The 16,022-nt window shown below is 45.2% G+C and overlaps 1 protein-coding gene across 1 annotated transcript in view; it reads right to left on the bottom strand.

Annotated features, from left to right (window-relative positions):
- LOC122684278 overlaps nt 1–16,022 on the bottom strand; it is an 831,075-nt gene that overhangs the window by 792,354 nt on the left and 22,699 nt on the right.

Raw genomic sequence — 16,022 nt, 5'->3', positions numbered from 1 at the left:
AAACATAGGCTGAACAAAACCCTAAATTCTCTGCACACTATCTATTGCAAATTTATTATTTAGTTATTGGAATATATCATTTTTCTTTAGGTCTAATTCAATAAAATCAGAAACCACTCCCCCCCAAAAAAAACTGTGCCTTAGAGTGAATTTCATTACTTTTGTAACATTACCCATTTGTAAAGAGCTCAGGCTTTCAGAATCAAACTATACATAACACTTCTCCAATACAATCATTTCTCCAAGCAAAATTTCCATTATTTCCTTGCAACAGTGTAACAGAAATGGCAATTAAAATCAGACATTTTAGTTCCTATTATCTGGAAAATGTAAGCATGTGCTTACAAATTTACCAACTACCCACTGAAGGTATTATTACAATTGGCCAGCCTCACACGCTGCTGTTCTTCACTAATCTTCTGTGTGTTTTCCTCTTTGAAGCATTGTTCTAGTTCTCGGCTATAATAAACAAACCTTGTATGGTTAATTATGCTGTGCACTAACAATAAAAAGTTGGCCCTCTTCCACTCTGACTGTAAAAATCTTCATTAAGGAGGCTAATGAACACTAATTCTGAGAAAGTAGACTACACAGTCATGTGACTTGTTAAAAGGGAGAACGTATATGAGAAAATAAAATTTCCACAAAGCTAAAAACAGAACAATGTATAAACTATTTATCACTACCAGTTATATATCCTCTTTTACCAGACAGCAAATACTCAGTAGGTTTTTTTCTTTTTTTTTCATTTAGGACCCTCGATTCTCATGTAAATAGAACTGTGATCTCAGTATCTTTCACTATCTTAACCTCCTTTGTGAGTATCCCCACAGTGCCTTAAATATTGGCTAAGCACATTACTAGACCATAAGTAGGCCCAAAGAGTATTTTCATTTATAAATGTCTTTAATAAAGAGAAAATAAGGAGGAGTATCTGAAATCAGGACAGATTATACAAATATGCAAATATGAACCTGTCAACATATGGTGAGAATCCATTACTAAAGATCATTTAATCTTTCTTAGTTAAAGTTTCTGCATAAGGCATACTCATCTTAAGTTTCTCCTAGGTATGTCTCCAAAAAATCAAAAATCAAACTTAGGCATATTTAACATTTTTCCCTGTAACAATATACTTTGTTTTCCATATAAAACTGAGAGTATATGTTTTCTATGAAATTGCCCTTAATAAACACAAGAATAACGAGATTGAAAACTGCACGAGTTGAAAGAAAAAGCCTGGCCAGAGCAGGGAAATGCCGTCAGGGCTGCGCCAGACACACAGCGGCGTCTAAACCAGCAAGTGAAAACGAACAAACGGGCCTAAAGAAAAGTCCGGAGCAACACAGTTCTCATAAAAACGCAAATATTCTCTAAACTGGCATTAGGTGGAAGGAAATCTGCTGCATCTTATCACACTTAAGTATTCTGAAGAGAACTATCGGGAAGAAAGCCGTGCTGTGCTGCGCTGAGTCGCTTCAGCCCGGCTCTCTGTGATCCCAGGACCGCGGCCCGCCAGGCTCCTCTGTCCACGGGGTTCTCCAGGCAAGGATCCTGGACTGGGGGGGCCATCTCCTCCTGCAGGGGATCTTCCTGACACAGGGATCAAACTCGACTCTCTTACGTCTCCTGCACTGGCAGGTGGGTTCTTTTGCTGCTAGTGTCACCTGGGAAGCTCCAAGAAAGCCTTAAGGGCCAAGAAAAAGAAACCCAGTTATAGAGAACCAGAAAAAATTTTAATACCATAAAGGTATTCAGACGTTCAATTAGCCTAACCAAGGCTTGAAAAGATGCCATAAACTTGCCACAATAATTATGCCTGAACAGCAGAATAATGTTTTTGCTGAGGCAGAGAAGGATGTTAAAATTAACAGTAAATAAACTATTTCCTTAAAAAACGCCATTAACTTCAAAATGAGTATATGCTGCTCTTTAGAGGAAATTCAGAGGAAATACAAAATAAAGAGTCAGGTAGAAGCTGGGGGAGGGGAAACAGGATGTAGGATAAGGAGCCCAGTATTTGAGGTCTGATAAGAAAACTGAGGCTTGGAAGTTGAATAAAACATATTTAGAAAAGTGAAATTGTAGTATCTGCCATTATAAAACTGTTGGAAGCATAAAAAAGCATGAGAACCAATACATAATAAGTGCTCAACAAATGATAATACTAAATTGTTTGTTCATATTACTGGATCTTGTGCAGCACATGAAGAATAATTTTGTTCACCAAATGCCCAAATCAAAATACTGTCCATTAAAGGTTTTCCTTGCAGTTCTCTTTTTTTCATTTCACCAGTCATTTGATCTTTTTTATAGATCCATTCAGTGATAACTATTTTCAAGCAAAGCACTTATGGCAAGTTGTAAGAAAATCAGGTTTTAATTGCTTTTATTAACCAACTTATTAACCTAAAATCACTTTAATGGTAACAATTCCATTTTTCTCAACAGAAAGATGTAGAATGTACTGCTTCACTTTTCAATATGACAATTAACCTTGATATTCACCTGCAACGTGCTCCACACTGTCAACAGAATAAAATTATCTTCATCTAAATCACAGAGATCTAGCAAAGTGGCAAAGGCTGCTGTCCCTGTGACATTTGCATTCATAAGCAAAGAGGACTGCAAACGCACTTCCATAAACTCTAAACACAATCTTGGTGCTGCAAAGGGCGTCTCAGCTCTGTGGACTGCTCAGGAGACACCGGAAAAGGCAAGGTGGAGCAAGTGTCACTCGGGCCTCACTGAGGGGCAAGGCTCTGCGCAGAAACTTCTCATCGGCAGCTGACCTTTATTCGTGGGAGACGACCTCCAATGAACTAAAAACAATGTTAAAGGCTATCAGACTTGGGGAGCAGAGTGACGGAAGGGGAAACAGGGGCGGCTCCTAGGGTACCAGTAATGTCCTGCTGCCAACATCATACACTTTCCTGAACACGTAAACCATCAGGGCCTTCAGGACGCGAACACGCTGATGGGAGACCAGGGATCACAGTCACACCACAGACGCCAGTGTCGGACAGAGTGAAGGAGGCTGGGTGAGCTGAGGCCGTGGTCAGAGCAGCTCCGTGCGGCAGCTGAGAAAGAACGAAGATCAGGGGGCCAGTCAGGCAGCTTTTGAAAGAAGAGCCATCCAGGCCAAGGACAGAGGCTCGCAGAGACCCGGGGGGCGCACGCCTGGCCCGTCTGAAGGACAGGAAAGAGCCCCTGCAAAAGGACCACAGGAGGCGAGAGTCGGTGAGGTCAGGGAGAGGAGTGGGCCCTGACCACTTAGCATTTCACAGGCCCCTGTGATGGGAGTCCCAGCAGGAGAGCGTCTGACTTCCACCTTAAAAGGATTGCTCTCTCGTACCAAGAACAGACTGCGCGGGAGGAGAGAAGTGGGGAGAGCTGGTGGGAAATCATGGCAATTGATTCAAGCAAGAGACGGAGATGGCTCCGACGACGAGGAAGGGAGCAGTGGTTAGACTCTAGGTATGTTCATTCTGAAGGCAGGGCTAAAAGAATGTGCGGACAGGACGAATGCAGACAGAGAGAGAAGAGAAATCTAGGATGACTCTAGGGTTTTCTGCTAACTGGAATGGTGAGCTGCTGTTAACTGAGATGAAGACTGTGGGTGAACTGGACTTGGACTGGAAAAGAGGGGTTCAGTTTTGGACCTGTTCCTCTTTTGATGTAACTAAGAAATATTCAAATGGAACGCTGAACAGGCAGCTAGACATAGAGGTTAAAATTTAAGTGATAGAGCTTATTTTAGAGGCAGCTAAACAAAAATAAATTTTAAACAAGATTAAATCTTAACTGTTAACATCAACTTGACTAATCAATATAATAAATTTTCACTATTACTAATCTTCATTTAATATATCCAAGTAATGCTCCATCAATAAAGTTTACATGAAAAGTGAATGTGGGCAAACAGAGAAAATACTAAGGCTATCCAGTCAGCTTTAATAATCACAGCTCAACAATACAGAAGGCTTAATTTGGCCCTGGAGCAGATGTATAATGCTTAGAGGTGGAAATGCCCAAAGACCCTGTCGGGCTTTGTCCGTATCTTTCACTGCAGACACAGTGAGCCTTGCAGATTTCTAACGGTGTCGTAAACAGTGCTATTGTGCAGCAAAGAAACAAAACGATTTAATGACAGGTTTCCTCCCTCAACAAAGTAACTGGATCATGCCTGTTGATTAAGGATAACATGGTACAATCAGAACTGAGTATTGATGTCAAATAAGAATATTGCTATGCAGCTACACACACTGCCATATTCAAGCATTACCCAAGTTAGCCGTTTACCTGACAAGATTTTTTTTGGTTATAAAGGCTAATGCATTTGCACAACTTTAAAACAAAACAAACAATCAAACCCTGTAAGAATCACTAAGTTAACTGACATGGGGAGAGATAAGACTGTCAATGAAGTAAATGAAAAATGGGAATTATCCATTAATAAGGGCTTCCCTGGTGGCTCAGCCAGTAAAGAATCTGCTTGCAATGCAGGGGACCCCGGTTCAATTCCTGAGTCAGGAAGATTCCCTGGAGACAGGATAGGCTGGAGTGGGCACTCTATATTCTTGGGCTTCCCTGCTGGCTCAGCTGGTAAAGAATCTACCTGCAATGCAGGAGCTCTGGGTCTGACCCCTGAGTTGGGAAGATCCCCTGGAGAAAGGAACAGCTACCCACTCCAGTATTCTGGCCTGGAGAATTCCATGGACAGAGGAGCCTGGTGGGTTACAGTCGATGGGGTAGCAAAGAGTTGGACACAACTGAGCGACTTTCACTTTCACCAATTAATAAAATATGGATGTTTAGCCAATTATCCTAACCTTAAATATTAAGCAATAAAGTATAAAGGGAAATTACTGAGATGTCTACTCTCCCAGTCAGTATTTGAAAAATTTAACTGGTTGCTCTACCATTAATTTATACACACACACACACACACACACACACACACACACACACACACACACACACACACATATAAACCAAGGATAAGGCTGGCATCATGGAGCAAGAACTCTATATACCTCAAGAAATGGAAACTGGGAAGAAGCGGGAATTATACTTTAAAAGAGGAATAAGACGAGGGTGGGATGTTTCGAGAGAACAGCATCGAAACATGTATATTATCTAGGATGAAACAGATCACCAGCCCAGGTTGGATGCATGAGACAAGTGCTCGGGCCTGGTGCATTGGGAAGACCCAGAGGGAGCGGGTAGAGAGGGAGGTGGGAGGGGGGATCGGGATGGGGAATACATGTAAAACCATGGCTGATTCATGTCAATGTATGACAAAAACCACTACAATATTGTAAAGTAATTAGCCTCCAACTAATAAAAATAAATGAAAAAAAAAAGAGGAATAAAAGCTGAAATCATACTAATCAAAGGTTGACTGTAGTAATAATCTGTTATCCAACTCCTTTCCAAAGGGTTCATTTAGCACTTCTACACATTAAGAGGATATTACTTCTTTCTTCAAAATCCAATTATCACCAACCAGGGAGGAAGTGTCAGCACACCTTTCAGAACCGCCTCTGCTTTACCGCCCAGTAACTCAGCCCAGTGCCAAGCTCACAGACACTTCAGAGAATCTGGACTTCCTCTGGTCTCGTCCTTTTTCCTCCTGGTTCACCTTCCTCCTCTCACGGGCTCTCTTAAATTTCCTTCCAACTCCACTCAATCAATTTGACTAGCATTTTTTTATTCTAAATCTGAATGTTTTCAGTGAAAGAAGCCAGACACAAAAGGCCACACCTTGTAGGATCCCATGTGGGTGAAATGTCCGAGGCAGAGAAGCCACAGACAAAGTCAGTCAGTGGTTGCCAGGCCTGGCGGCGGGAGGATTGGGAATGTCGGTTCTCGGGACTCGGGTTTCTTGTGGGTGATGAAAACACTCTGGGAGTAGTCTAAGGGCTGAGGCTGCCCAAGTCCATGAATACACTAAACTACTGGATTACACTCTCCAAAAGGGTGCATATGTCAATTTAGTAAAAGATAGTCTCCAGAGATCCTTTGAAGGCATGAGGTAAAAGCCAAACACACCTCACTAACTCCAGCTCTTCACCAACCCCTGCACGGCAGAGGAAGGCCCTGGCTCCAGCTCTTCACCAATCCCTGCACGGCAGAGGAAGGCCCTGACTCCAGCTCTTCACCAATCCCTGCACGGCAGAGGAAGGCCCTGACTCCAGCTCTTCACCAATCCCTGCATGGCAGAGGAAGGCCCTGACTCCAGCTCTTCACCAATCCCTGCACGGCAGAGGAAGGCCCTGACTCCAGTTCTTCACCAACCCCTGCATGGCAGAGGAAGGCCCTAAACGAATAAGAAAATATTAAACTCGTTATATCCTGTTTTGGAGAGGAGGAAAATGCAAAATCCACTTTAGAAAATTGATAATGTGAAAGGTTATTCCAGTTGCTCAACGAATTCAGTCAGGCAGTTCACTCCATGTTCAATGAAACACAGCTGGACAATTTCCCAACGTGCTCTTCTCTTCCCAACTACTTCACCAATTCCAGGTGCTGGCTTTTTAAAATTTATTTATTTGTAATTGACAGATTAATTGCTTTACAGTATTATGTTGGTTTCTACCAAATATCAACATGAATCAGCCATTACCCATGTCCCCTCCCACCAGGGTACTGGCTTTTAAAAACAGTCTCTCCCCTGATGCTTTCTGGGGACAATCAGACCCACCCCTAAGGTTCACCCTGACTATCCCAACAGTCATTGGTATTTCTTTTAACTGTCACCATACATATGGTCTGCCTCTGACAATTTAACACTATACAACTCTTCATATTTGCACAATGCTTCAGTGTTCTAAGAGCGCTCATACACATCATCATATTTGATCTTTTTATCGTCCTGTGCGTAAGTAGACCAAGTAAAGACAAAGAACTTGTTCAACTTCTCAGTGGCAGATCTTGGGCTAAAATTCAGAGGTTCTGAATCCAGTGAGAAAGAGATGCTCAAAAGGCTTTTGGTGAACAACAAACAAGACTGCTAGATGAATTATCTTACTATTTTAATAACATCACACTTCCTTTGTATACCATTTGATATTTTTCTCTATTTCAAGTGAGTCGGTCTTATTTCAACAATTAAGATTCTAATCTCTGAAAGTGAAGAATTCCACATCCCCAGTGCACTGACCCCGTGGAGATGAGGTGATTAAAATGCCAAGCTGCCTGTGTACACCGAATTTAGTCATACAGACACGGCTGCTGAGCTTATCATGAGAAAAAACAAACTGGAAAACACTGAAAAATTTTTATCTTAAAAAAAGATTTCCCCTCTCCTCACAGGAACCTGTATGAGTGCTTAAAACCAAGCTCAGGTTCATATTATAAAAATTGTGTGTATGTATATATATATATTTTTAACAAATGCATTAAATTCTGTTTATTAACTGCACTGCATGGAAGAGATACTGACCACCAAGTATTCAGGGTCACACATAAGACATCCGTGTGTATGCCTAGTATTCTAGACAAAAACAACACATTCAGTTCTCTGCCTTAATAATTTACTACTGCAAAAAATATTGAGTGTCTCTTACACACAGTATACCATGTTGAAAAGATAGTGAATTACATGTCATAAGCCTTCACCATCCTCAAAACAAATGAGGACAGTAAATGCATAAAACCCTTATAAATAATGATAACTGCACAACAGCTAACAACTCCTGAGCCCTATGAGCCGGGTCCTACTCTTGAGTCCTTTACACACACAACTCACACAATCCTCCCAGACTCATGGCGTTTTACAGGTAAGGGAACCGAGGGAAGCCACGTAACTGCACCGAGAGGACGACTCTATAAACCCAGGCAGTCCCTGCGGCAGAAAGGGCTGCGCAGCATGCCTCTCTGACCGGACGCAGCGCGTGCTGCGGGCGTGCGGAGGGCGGAGAGTCAGCGAACGAAGGGACATCTGAGCGAGGCCCCGAGGTCCAGGGAGAAGACGTGGGAAAAGGCCGCGCCGGGCGCCGGGGCGGGAACGGCTGTCCTGCTCACCCGGGCGCAGGCAGCGGCGGCCACCGGCCAGGCCAGCGCACACCCACAGGAAGCGTCGTGAGGCCGGCTCCGCCACCCGCGCTCCAGGAGCCGCCCCTGCCGATCCCCTCGGACAGCAGCCCTGACGGCTCTTTCTCGGCGACGGAAGCGAGGGCCAGGGCGTGCTGACCACGCTCCCTCTGTGCTCCCAGAGCATGGGCGCCAGCCACATGCAGACTCAGAGGCCGCCAGCAATGGCTTCCTAATTAAATGGTCCCTGAGCCTGACCGGCCAGCGTTCAGATGGGCAGGACCTTGCACCCCCAAAGGGAAAAGGCATGCCTTCTTGAGCCCAATTATGGACTCTGCGTGAAAAGGTGATGCGAATCATCTTGGAAAATTATAAAAGAATTCCTCTGGAAATCTCAATGCAACTTGATAGTCTTTATTCCCTTATTACTTTCCTGGTGGGAAAAGTAATTACAATTTTCATTGTTGCTATTTAGTCACTAAGTCCTGTCAGACTCTTCTGTGATCCCATGGACTGCAGCCCACCAGGCTCCTCTGTCCATGGAATTTTCCAGGCAAAAATACTGGAGTGGGTTACCATTTTCTTCTGCAGGGGATCCTGTCGACCCAGCGGTCGAACCTGTGTCTCCTGTGTCTCCCGCACTGGCAGGAGGGTTCTTTACCTCTGAGCCATCAGGGAAGCCCAGTGTTACTCCACTTTTCATTCACTTAAAATTTTCATTCATCATCAATTTAATTTTTTCCTTATGGCTGAGTCGCCTGTAGGATCCTAGTTCCAGGACCGAGGACCAAAGCCGTGCCCCTGGCAATGGACGTGGCATCCTGACCACTGGGAAGCCCCCAGGACCACCAGGAACTGAGCCCGCCCTGCCCCGGCCTGACACACCTCCCCCTGCACCCGGCTCCCTGCGGGCCAGCTCCCGACTCCACACCCGTGGTTCCAGACGGCCTGGCCTTGGGTCCCCTTCTTTCCCCACACCCTTGCCATACACAGAGGCCTCCACTTCCATGGATTTAAATATCTTTACGATGACAACTTTGAACTGGTATTTCCAGCTCTCCGCGGACTCCACCTCATGTCTGGCCGCCTGTCTGACGTCTCCACCTGGAAGTGCTAAGCCGCTCCCAGTTAGCAAGGCCAGAAGAAGCCTCCGAGCCCGCTCCCTCCACCGTCCTCCCAGGAACAGGTGCCTCCCTCTCCCCAACAGACTCAATCCCAAACCGATGCCTCCCACATCCCCGCCTCTGCCATCACCCCCCAAGTCCGCCACTTCTCCTGCAAGAAGCGGCCCAGTCCAGCCCGTCCAGAACGCCGTCCTGCCTCCCCAGCGATGAGCAGCCGGCCTCCAGCCCAGAAGCCTCATGAGAACCAACCCGGCTCAACTCGCCAGCCTCACTTTGCACTCGCACCTTGGGCCCCCCCATCCCAGGCAGGCTCCTCAGCGCCCGGGGACCCCCGCCCGCTCCCCCAAAGGCAGAGCGGCACCTCTGCGACAGCACCGCGGCCAGGGGCCTGCTCACCTCGGGAACTCACACCGCGTCCCCTCCCGTCCTGGGTTTAGACGCCACCTCCTCAGAAAGGCCTTCCGAGCCCAGAGGACAGGCAGGCCCCACACTGAGCCCCGCCCCGCGCGCGGCTCATCTGCCCACTGCCCCCTCCCGAGCAGGCCTGGACTTCTGCAGCGACGTCCCTGGCTGCCTTCGCAGCAACGCGCGAGCGCCACACGGGCTGCACACCCCTGCGTCTTGTTGGGACGAACTGCAGCCCCAGCACGGTGCTGACCACACAACGGGCTCTTAGAAAACATCTGTTTGGCGTTAAACGACTATTCCTGGGGGAGGCTCGGCAACCCTCTCCAGGATGCTTGCCTGGAGAATCCCGTGGACAGACGAGCCTGGCGGGCTGCAGTCCACCGGGCGGCAAAGAGTCGGAGACAACTGAGCAACTTGGCACTCAAACGACTGTTAATTTCAAAATACACCCTACTCAGCTTATTCTATTACTCACTTAACCTAATAACAGCTATTTTTGGAATACAACAGCACCTTACACACTCTTATTCAGGAACATAATTTTATTTTGCTGTTTCTAGGCACCGATACCATTCTGGGCCTATTCAAAGGCTTGCCTGTTAATCTCTGGCCGGGTGCTTTATCAAACATGAAGGTTATTCTTATCCCTGTGACAAACTCTTACTCTTTAACAACACGGCAATGTGCATGTCAATAAGCACTTATCTGAAGCTGCAGGGATCAGGGTGTGAGGAGACCCCCTCTTTCCCAAGCCTCCAGCAGACCACAGGGCAGCAACATGCCAGTCCTTGACTACGCCCACCTATGAAGTGAATGTTGCAAGCACACAAACATCCATGTGAGCCTGCCTGATCTCCTACCTAGGCAAGCGTGCTGACTCAGATTCAATCTCTGCTTTGTAGACTAGTCAAAACTCCCCAGCTGGACCTCCCAGCTCATGGGCTCTGACCACGGAGGAACGGAAGGTCACTGGGTGCACTTACATCTATGTGTCCAACTGAACATCCATCTCTGACTACCTTCCACACAGAAGAGTAAAAACCTGCTCAACCTAAGTTTACCATCTCCAAAATCCACTGTCAGGAGTCCCCAGTTGACTGATTACAAAGCTACACGAAATCTGGTCATGTCTCCAGGCAAACCCCTACTTCCTAAAACGATGGCAGACAGGGGAGTGACAGAAGATTCTGAGAATGGAGAGTGATGACGTCAGAAACCACACACAGCTTTACTTCTCTGTCAGTGACCAGTCCACCCACACACACCTCTGGCAAGCTCAAAACCGGGAAGAACTGTTCAACGATTTCTCCTTGCTTTAAAGTTAGACACATCTGGCTTGTATGTAATTTGAAAAAGGAGAAAGAATCAATTAGACAGCTACCACTTGTTTAGACAGTCACCACACCCATATTTGCATATTTGGGGAGGCTACCCTGAATTTATTACTTAAAACATTTTATACATTATTGCAAATACTATCTATAATCCATACTCCATGGTTCTTAAATGGTGTATTTTCACCTTAGATTGACACAGGAAATTGTTAATTTCCCATTTAATTCATGTAATTAATGGAATAGGTCTGCTACACAAATATTCTTCATGTATCATCCTTTTCTTATAAATTTGAAAGTTATAAATAGACAAATAAAAGCCTCATTTACTAATTCATATACAGAACTTACAACAAATAAACTATCTGTTTTAAATAAACCAGCTAGGCCAATAAACTATACAAATTATGAACCACAGGCTCCAAGAAGGCAAAGGAGAGAGAGAGAAACTGACTCGCAACCCACAGAGGAGAAGACGAAGCCGAGTCCAGCGGCCGGGAAACACGTCCACCAGCACGACCATGCAGCTGAGACCTGAACACTCCTCTGAAATAAGCAAACAGAGTCATTTTTAATTCCTCCAGAGAAGGGGCACACACTACCTACCTCCCGAGTTGTCCATTATTTCTCTGGACAGCTCTGGACGAAGACGAAGACTTTGTATCAAGAAGGCAATGGTTTCCTTCTAATTTAATACGGCAGTGCTAGTTCTACACCCTGACATCCCATGGAGTAAGGTGAATCTCTCTTCCGTTTTCTGGCTCTGAAAACAGTTAAACACAGCCATGGTGCCCCCTCACTCCCCCAGACAAGGTAACTCCAGTTCCTTTCCAATGTCCTTTCTGATCTCAGAGAAGACTTCCAATCTTCCTTGTTTATATTAACGGTATCTACATTTCCTAAGTGTATAAAACACATCCATTCTGTCGATGAAATCAGCGACACATCGACTCTCAGAACTGAATGCTGGCCTGGGCTTCGTCATGAAACTGCGTGTCCCTGTCCACGCGCGGGCTTCTCTCTGGTTGGAGGGAGGCCAGACCACACGCTTTCCCGTTTCAAAATCCTGAGTCCATAAAAACAATGCTTTCAATGCCACTTTCACTTTGTTAAAAAGAAATGAAACACCTTTAACCATACTATATAATATTAACATTTATATGGGTCTTTTACATAATTAAGGGCATTTTGTGTGATGCTCTAAAAAATACGTTAGCGGTCGCTGGCTCTTAGAAAATAACGGTGGTTGGTAGGAAGGGTGGGGAAAGACAAATGCATAACTGTAAGTACCCCTTAAAAACTCAAAATCACCTGCTAGCTTAGTCTCACCTGACGTTAAAGCATAAATTTAAGCTTGAGAAATGTTCATTTTTCTAAGTCTGTACTATGGGACACAGTAGCTCCTAGTCACATATGGTCACCTAACTTTAAATTAAATTTTAGTCAAATTATAAATTAATTTACTCAGATTAGCTATCTTTCGAGTGCTAAGCAGCTACTGCGCAGGATGCCAGATGCAGACCACTTCCGTCCTACCAGGAAGTCCTGCGGGTCAGCGCCATTCTAGACCGCTCTCCTGTGTCCACTCCGCAAAAGGCAGGCAGCGCAGCAGAGGCTCCAATCACCTGGGCTCCAAAGCCTGAAATCCCAGTTCTGCGCCGTCGGCTCTGCAACCTTGAACAAGTGGGCTCACCTGTCTGAGCCTGTCTTCCCACCTATAACACCATCCACAACCACTGCCTCCCTCATGGGACAACGCTGCTGAATGACAGGCCTCGGCACACCGCCGCAAACACTGGCAGCATCCAGAGATGCCAGCTTCCCAGGACAGCAAGTGTATCCGTGCCCTCGCGGTCCACCAAACGTCAGATGAGTGCCAAGATCTGAAGTACAGAGATTAAAGAAAGAACTCTCACCCAACTGGGCAGGTCAGACAAAGGAGTCATACCATCGGGAGACCTGAGAGCAGGGGGCTGAGGGAGGCAGGGGGCTGGACCCCTCGAGGGTGGAAGCAAGCCAGGGACTTGGCCCGGGCACCAGGGCCCACCTCTGCCCCGGAAGGTTCGGAATCACCACCAGGCCTCCTCTTCACGTGCAGAGAGGGAGAAGCGAGTCGGTGCACGTGTGGGCTCGGTTGCTTCAGTCGTGTCTGACTCTTTGTGACCTCACGGACTGTAGGCTGGCAAGCTCGCTGTCCGTGGTATTCTCCAGGCGAAAATACTGGAATGAGTTTGCCATTTCCTCCTCCGGGGCTCTTCCTGACCCAGGGATCAAACCCATGTTTCCTGCGTCTCCTGCATTACAGGCAGATGCTCTAACGGCTGAGCCACCAGAATAATATGCTGCTTCTACCCAAATAAGGGCTTCCCTGACGGCTCAGTTGGTAAAGAATCTGCCAGGAATGCAGGAAGACCCCAGTTTGATCCCTGGGTTGGGAAGGTCCCCTGGAGAAGGGAAAGGCTACCCACTCCAGTATTCTGGCCTGGAGAACTCCATGGACTGTATGGTCCATGGGGTCGCAAAGAGGTGGATACAACTGAGCGACTTTCACTTCACTTCACTTCACTTCACCCAAGTATGGAATTCGTTATACCTTTAAAGGATCCTATTAAGTCCCTAACTTAAAATACACAGACATTCTAAGTAAACAGTTCTAAATGAACATTTACAAAAAGCATAGTCAGAAAGCTAACGGTGGTAACATTAAATTTAAAAAATCAAAACTTACACTGCTCTTAAAATAAAAAATGCTAATAAATATTGCTTGACTTGCTATTTGCAATAATGCTTAGTTGATAAAAGATATTGAAGCCAATGAACAGTAATAATCACTGTAAAGAAAATGCTTTGGGCACACTAAAGAATAGCTTTCAGGACATCTTAAAGACAGAACAGCTATGTGAACTAAAATATTACCTGCTAGACAGTAACATGACACTTTCTATCAAAAGTACTTAAGTAATAAATCTGAAATAATAACCAGTTATAAAACCAGGCAAACTAAAATAAATGATAAAATGTTCTATTGCTGTTATAAAGTATAATCCCTTTGTGATCAGTTAATGCATGTTTTTTTCAGACATTCTTATACTGTTCTTAAAGCAGCAAAGATTAGAAAAAAATAAAAAGAAAATCAGAAGTCACAAATAATGGGTACAAAACTCTATCACTCAACATTTTCCCTTATTATGAAATAAATACTTTAAAAATCTATGGTTAAAGGCAGATGCTAAGAAGTAACATCTTGGAGTAAGAAAGGAAGGAATCTCTCCAGGGTCTTATTGAGACAGTGACGTCTTCCCCAAGCTCAGTTTTAAAGTAAAGGTGCTGGCAGCAAACGACTGCGCCTGGACCACGATGTCTGCAGCAAGGGCCCCTCGCGGCGGTGTTGGCTGTGTCCGGTGAAAAGTCAGCTTTGAGGTGAAGCAAAAAGAGAAGCACACGTGCACTGTCCGTGGTAATGAAAGCGCACACCACGAATGTCAAAGAAGGTACAGAAGCAAGAATACAAACAGGCGTGAGGCTCCCGACACAGCTCTGCCAGGGGAAGGTCCGGGCCGACCATGCTCCCCAGGGCTGCAGCGCCGTCCATGCCCCCTCGGCCCCCGGCCCAGGCCCCCGCACGCGCTCCAGGGTTGCACTTCCAGCAACCCAGATGTCAGCAAAGACTTTTGTCCTCGGAGAGTCTATGCAAAACCACGCAACACTGCAGCCATGGAGTCCAGAACTCAAAGGAGTGAATGAAAAATATGCTTCTATTATCTCTACTGAAGAAAGGAGACATGCATATGAAAAATTCAGCATCACAGGGCCTCAACATATACTTAAATTTTGTCAATGTTAATGACTCCTCATAAGAGGCACTCCAGCATTCTGCTTCCCTGGACTTCCCTGGTGGCTCAGACGGTAAAGAATCCGCCTGCTATGTGGGAGACCTGGGTTCGATCCCTGGGTTGGGAAGATCCCCTGGAGGAGGGCATGGTAACCCACTCCAGTATTCCTGCCTGGAGAATCCCATGGACAGAGGAGCTTGGCGGCCTACAGCCCACGGGGTCACAAAGAGTTGGACACGACTGACTCCTCAGAAGAGGCACTCCAGCATTCTGCTAACAAAAAGGTGTTCACATCACCTTTCAGTTATCCAGTGTTTATTTACTAATAATCTGCCTTGCTCCAAAGACTGAGGTGGCTTTGAAAAAAACTTACACAGTATAAGAGTACAAAGTGTTGAGAAGACACACGGTGGAGAAAAAGAGTAAGAAAATAAAACAGAACCAGAGGTCAGGTTTCTACAAAATGCAGCTAATTATCAGGATGGGGAACACATGAAAATCCATGGCTGATTCATGTCAATGTATGGCAAAAACCACAACAATATTGTAATTAGCCTCCAACTAATAAAAATAAATGAAAAAAAAAGGCAGCTAATTACTAATGCTGAAGAATACACAAGGCCATCGGCTTTAGGGTCACAGGGTAAAGAGGGAAGCAGATCCCTTTTAAGACCCGCAGTCTACAGATACCGGCAGTCTCTGCCAACAGCACCATCATTTCCCTGGTCTTGGTCCTAAAGCATTTTATGTTTTCTCTCTCAGTTAGTTTTAACCGTATCTACAGGATTAGGAACTACATCTGATTACCTTCTTGCAACCTACACTTTTCCTACCACAGATCTAACACAGGAAGCCCTCAGTGAATACTGAGGTGTAGGGGAACATGACGGAGAATCAGGCTGAGGAACAGGGAAAAACAATTTGGCATTAAAAGTGCAGACATGGAACTGCAAACTGCCAAATGTAAAAAAATATCCTTTACCTGGCTCAGTGCCAGTAACAACATAACACGAACATATACACCCATACAAACACACACACGACAGAAAAGTGTCACAGAAATCACACTACTCAAATAATTACTTTTCAGAGTGTTCCAACTAACTATTGTTTCATGGAATTCAGAAATTTAAATCAAGCATAGTACCTACAATATATTGGATTGCCTTGCATGTTGATTTTTTCTTTTTTTTTTCTCCTTAACTAAACCACATGTACCTAGCCACAAATGTAATGTTTAACGTATTTCTCTATCTACTCACACATTTGGAAAAATAAAGGATGAA

This window comes from Cervus elaphus, chromosome 26 (genome assembly GCF_910594005.1).
Source record: "Cervus elaphus chromosome 26, mCerEla1.1, whole genome shotgun sequence".
Lineage (NCBI taxonomy): Eukaryota > Metazoa > Chordata > Mammalia > Artiodactyla > Cervidae > Cervus > Cervus elaphus.
The sequence above is the reverse complement of the archived record's forward strand: the minus strand, read 5'-3'. Positions and strand labels throughout refer to the sequence as shown.